Genomic DNA, 6097 nt, shown 5'->3' with positions numbered 1-6097 from the left:
CTCCCCACAGTGCCTTGGGACCCACACAGGTAAGTAGTGTGCCTTACAATTACTCTGATTGATTGATTGATTGAAAACTCCATCAGTTCTTGGACAAATCAATATTCAAGCAAGGGGAAGTCCCTAGCTGCTGAAGTCGAGTTTTCCAAGAAATCATTGTGGATTTTCGGAACTAGTGGAAGTAGCCATGCCGTATTTGGACTGCATGAGCTATGTCTAAATATGGTTATGATTTCTATGCCTATATAAGGATATGGTGATTTATACCTACATAAGGGCATGAATCGGGAAAATTACACTAGTGTCCTAAAATGCTATACAACAGGGTGGTCCAGGGTTGCGAGACCCAAGGTTTACGATCTGACGGGTGAAAGGTAAACGGTCAAAATTTACACGCACCACCTTCTTCATCCCACCACGTGTGCCAAGTTATCCAATCCTTAGGAGGGGTTTTAGGAGACAGTGAATGTAAGCTCCTTTTCATGCAATTAACACAATGGTTTTTTCACTTCTGGTTTTTTCACTTCTGATGTAGTCATGATAGTGACACGGACGGGTGACACATGGTTTGTTTGAAGGAGGACATTTAGTATTAGGACTCTGTTAATTCTTCCCCCTTTCCCCATTTTTAAACAGGCAATTTCTATAAACACAGGCTTGTACTATTAATTGTCCTGATGATGATCCTATTTTCTCATTGAAAGGATCGAAACGTCGTCGACCCATGTAAAACAGCATGCACATGAATCCATTGTGTTAAAATAAGTGCATTGCCTGTTTATACTAAGCTTGAATTTACATTTAACAAACTACCCTTGTCTTGCCTAAAATTTCTTTTTGTGTTTTGTATATGTCATGTTCTGTGTAGGATACAGGATTCGGTCCCACTTTATTGTTTTTTTTTTTACAATATGTTTTTGGGATTTATTACCTTATTAAATTGATTGTCCAGCTGACACACTCAATGTAGTACGGATTCTAGTCTATTTTTATCTTGCTTGATTCTAACTATTTAAGGACCACTGTTCTTGTGTATAACTGTTACCCAAGGTCCTTAATTACCTTCAGGGTTCCCTTGTTTCTCTTCAGAAATAGATTGAATCCAGTTGCAAAGTGAGGGAGGGACCCACGTCTGGGCATACCCTGCCAGTGAAAGCAGACACCATTGGCAAAGCCAATAGGTCTTGGCTATACAAAGGCTAATGGCTTTGTCAATGACTTTTAGCCATGTTGTATAGTGGCATGGCTGCTGCTCAACATGGCTAAATGTCTGGGGAAAAAGCGCTATGATGCTGCTTTAGAATTTGCTGAAAGACGTTGACATGGACAAAGCCAAAAGCTCTGGTGTGCCTGCGACCTATTGACTTTGCCATTGCTTGTTTATACTTACCTAATAAGTCTTGATTCTCTCTCTGAGTGTGTGCCTTCAGTCTTGCTTGGGTGAATACAATAAATGCTTAACACTTTCTTTTTGCCACTCTAGAAACCATACCTCGGAAAGTAAAAACTGGGGGGCATATTATCAAGGGGGTTTATCTCCGCTTTTTTGGCTTTAAAAGCCAAGAAAGCGGAGATAAAATTATCTCCCTATTACCTAGCTGTCGCTAACACCAGTTAGCGACAGCTAGTAGGAGATAGCGACCATCTTGGGCCCCGCTTTGCATGTCAGTGATATTTATCACTAATGACATGCAAAGTGGGCGTGCCAAGATGTTAGCGACTGGAAACAGTCGCTAACATCGCTATCTTCTATTACCAACTTTTGGAGATATTCGCGCTAAGCGCGAATATCTCCAAAAGCTAACACCTGCCCTGAGCAGTTCTTAGCCATGTTATCCAACTGGAGGTGGATAACATGGTTAAGAGCATTAGCTCGGTAATGCATGAATATCGCTGACTTTTCAGCGATATTCATGCATTGCGGCCGTTTTTTATCACATTTGCGATAAACCTTGGTAATACCAAGGTTTATCTGCGATAAAAATCGCCGCAGCTCAGCGGTAAATTTTTGTCTCTAACCAAGCAATAGCGATAATTATCGCTATTGCTTGGTAATATGCCCCTGGGTCACCTGACGATCCAGCCCCGCCAGATATTTTAATGTCAGCATCCCAAATTACACTCCCAATCATCAGAGATGTACTTAACGCATCGATCACTTCCAGCATAGTTCCTTTAGCTTGGAAACAAGCCATGGTCCGCTCACTATTAAAAAAGCCTAATTTAGACCCGTTAGACTTTAGCAACTACCGGCCCATCTCCCTGCTCCCGTGGGTGAGCAAAATCCTAGAAAAATACATTAACCACCATCTGGTAAATTTCTTAGAAGACTCCCAACTGTTAGATGTCACCCAGACGGGCTTCAGACCCAAACACGGGACCGAGACTGCCCTCCTCATGGTCATGGAGGAATCCAGAAAAATCCTGGATCAGGGAGGATCAGTGGCAGTGATCCTCCTTGATCTCAGTGCAGCCTTCGATACGGTCAGCTATGACACCTTGCTGCACCGTATGTCCAGCGTCGGAATTAAGAACAAAGCCTGGCTCTGGTTTAAATCTTTCCTGGAGGACAGATCCTTCCGAGTCTTTGACAGTGAGGTGGTATCCACTAGTAGACCACTGAGGTGCGGAGTCCCCCAAGGCTCCTCCTTGAGTCCCGCCCTTTTCAACATCTATATGAGGCCACTGGCCGATGTTGTCCGCCGTTTTGGGATTAAGATCATCTCTTACGCGGACGACACACAGTTGGTGGTCTCACGGGCGCAGGTAGCCAACCCACCTGCGTCAGGCGGACTTAGAGACTGCCTATAAGAAGTAAAAAGCTGGATGTCCTTATCATCCCTTAAACTGAATGGGGACAAAACGGAGCTGATGCTTCTGGGTCCCTCCGACCCCCTCTTCTTCAACTCCCTGTGGCCCTCTGATCTAGGCCCCCCTCCAGCACCCAAGGACAACATCAAGAGCCTTGGGGTATGGCTGGATAGTTCCCTTTCATTTAAGACTCAAGCTACAAAACTCTCTGCAACCTGTTTTGGCCTCCTTAAAATGCTTAAGAAAATCTTGCCTCTCATCCCTAGGGAAGCCAAGCAGGTAGCAATACAGGGTTTGATACAATCCCGCCTGGATTTCAACAATGTGTTATACCTTGGCGCCCCAGATTGCACCTTACGCAGACTTCAGACAGTGCAGAACTGTGCGGCCCGTCTACTGCTTGAACTCCCTCGCAGACAATCAGTGAGGTCCGGGCTGGTCAATCTTCACTGGCTGCCAGTACGCCAAAGGATCCGTTTCAAAGCCATGTGCATTGCTCACCAGGCCTTCTGGGACAAGGGTCCTATGATCACCCGGGATCTTGTCACCCATTACGTACCCACCAGAAACCTCAGTTCCAGCCAGACCTTCTTAGCTACACCCCTCAGAATAAAGAAGACCAGGTCGGGTGGTAGGACGTTCGCCTATAATGCAGCCAAGTCCTGGAATGCTCTCCCCCTGCATCTCAGAGCCAATTCCAACCATTCCTCATTCCGAAAGCAACTAAAAACATTCCTTTTCAATCTTCCCTACTAATCCCCAGTCAGCCACTCTATGAGGTCCCCCCTCTATTATCTTCTAGCGCTTGGACGCCCCTGGGCAGCAATTCGCGTTCTGCAAATGCACATCCATTTCCATTTCCATTTTCCTGAAACGCCTAACTGCTTGACCACACTACCACAAAGAGAGCTGTTAGTGATTATCTAATTTAGCCTCTGCTATACCTCTGGGGAACCACTGGACTCTATGCACACGCTACATTACTTTAGTATAATATATACACAGCCAGATTCCTACAGTAAGGAGTCTTACTTTTCATGCTGGGGGAAGAGGAGTAATTACCAGTGGCTGAGATGAATTCAAGCATTCCAGAAATCACTTTTTGTATACTTCAGTATGTCGCCCTAAGTGGGACGGGTATGACCAGAAGTCGTTCCTGTGCACACTGTATCACTAGAACCAAACTATACCTGACTGTTGATCCCAAAACAAGAGAGAAACTGGTTCTGGTTTGCTTGTGTTCCAGTTACAGGGAGGACCTGGCTTGCCAGCTCAGGCTGGACAGTTCCCATTGGAGAGGGATCAAGGCTGATTTGCATATAGCTGGGTCCAAACTGAGGTGGCACAGTGTGCCAAAATAACGATGGACTGGGATGCAGCTCCGAGTAATTACCTGTGAGAAGTTGGCCTGGCATATGCTGACCCTTATCGACAGTGGGTTAAATCCAACCTATATAGAAAGCTATCCCAGTGGTAGGTGTGGAGAGCAGGCCACAGCCTAAGTCTTGGAGGAATGTGAAGCAGCTTGTTTTACCACTCTATAATCTCGTGAATGATCAAATGAAAGGAGAACCACACCAAGTATATATATAAAATATCTGTATTTATTCTAAACACATCCCACTTGTCTCTTTATGAGGCTAGAGGCAAAAGTACATTCAGTAAACGTAATAGCACACAGTAAATTAGCACATTATACATTGAGCCATAGGGGTGTACCAAACCATATATCAATAAAGTGGTATAAGAACCACGACTTGCATAGATAGGAGGCCTAGAGCCTTCAGAACCACTGGGGCCACCAGGAACCACCCAAGGTAGTGACACAGGGGACCCACGAGGGATGCGTGCAGTGTCTAAACACAGCCGCGAATCACCATTAACTTCTATGGGGAAAGTTGCGGTTGGGATTTTAAAGATAGAGGACACTCCGAAGAGGACTTGGAGCAAACCTCTTTAGAACTGGGTTGTTCTAGAGTCAACACCCACGGGAGCACCGGAGTACTCGAGTTACCTCACCCAGGGAAGCCGGGTGCATAGGTGTCTTTTGATGTCAGGTTTCGTTGTTGATTTCAATGACGATCTCCTGCAAAAGTGCTGCTGGTGACAAAGTGGAAAGTGTCCAGAGGGATCCAAGCCTGGATCGAAGATGAGAAGAACCTGAAAGCAGAGGGGACAGAGTCTGGGTCACTAGACAGTGACCAGGAAGGCGATGAGTGGATGTCCACTGATGTCAGGTGCTTGCAGGTGAAGGAGGTGAAGCTTGACTCTTCAGCCACGAGGACCAGGAGGCGTCGATGAGAACCAGGTGCTGGATTCGAGCTGTCCCACGAAGGGTGTCGAGTGCTTGGGTGTCGGTTTCCGGATTGGACCCAACAAGCCTTGGCAACAACAAACCACACAAAAAGCAGAGATTGACTTTGGTGCAGACCATCAAGGTCTGAGGGACTCACCACTCGGTGGGGAGTCAGGACATGTCTGGAGCAATCAGGAAAGCCCAAAGGAAAGTAGAGTTACCTTTGTGGGGACCCACCAGTCAATGGACCAGGGATTGCGAAGGGGCCTGAAGCAGAAATGCTAGAAGCGGGCTCATGGCACACTTGTGGAATGTAGGCCCACAATCTTCAGTGCAGATGGTGCTCGGCCTTGAACAACAAGTAGCCCCATGCAAAACTTCGGGAAAGCTCGGGAAGTCGATGCACTAGTAAATGTGCACTGTGTCCAGGAGTCCCATGTCACTCGTGAGGGCTGCGGGTCTCAGTCTTGCTGGGATCTCGTGTCAGCCTCTGAGAAGTCTGGAAGTCCGTGTCCTTAGTCGCAAATACTTCGGAGTCTGGTGGGAGCTTCGGAAATGAAGACCGGCAAGATGCTTCTTTGGTGCCTGTTTGAACAGGGTAGTCACTCCTTGACCCCAAAGGACATTCTTCAGTCTTCTAGTCGTGTAGAATGTTGAAGTTCCAGGATATATGTATCAGAGTTTCGTCCAGGTGTAATCTAAAGTCTTGTTGCCAGAGGTCCCTTACTTATACTAGAAAATGGGGTTGGACATACTCTGGGGACCCACTATGGGAGGGTCAGGGAACAGGGGTGGTTACACCCATTCCCTTTGTCCAGTTTTGCGCCAGAGCAGGGCTGAGCACCCCTGCAACAGGGTTGAACTGGGGTATGCACAGGGATACCAAGTGTGCCCCCATCGCTGTCTGAAAAGCATTCTCTGAATGCACCCACCTAGCCCCAATGCACTAAAGCCTGTCTGGGAGGTGGTTACACCTCCCTGTGACAGAAA

The sequence above is a fragment of the Lissotriton helveticus genome, chromosome 1_1 (genome assembly GCF_964261635.1).
Source record: "Lissotriton helveticus chromosome 1_1, aLisHel1.1, whole genome shotgun sequence".
Taxonomy (NCBI): Eukaryota; Metazoa; Chordata; class Amphibia; order Caudata; family Salamandridae; genus Lissotriton; species Lissotriton helveticus.
This window is presented reverse-complemented; position numbering follows the sequence as displayed.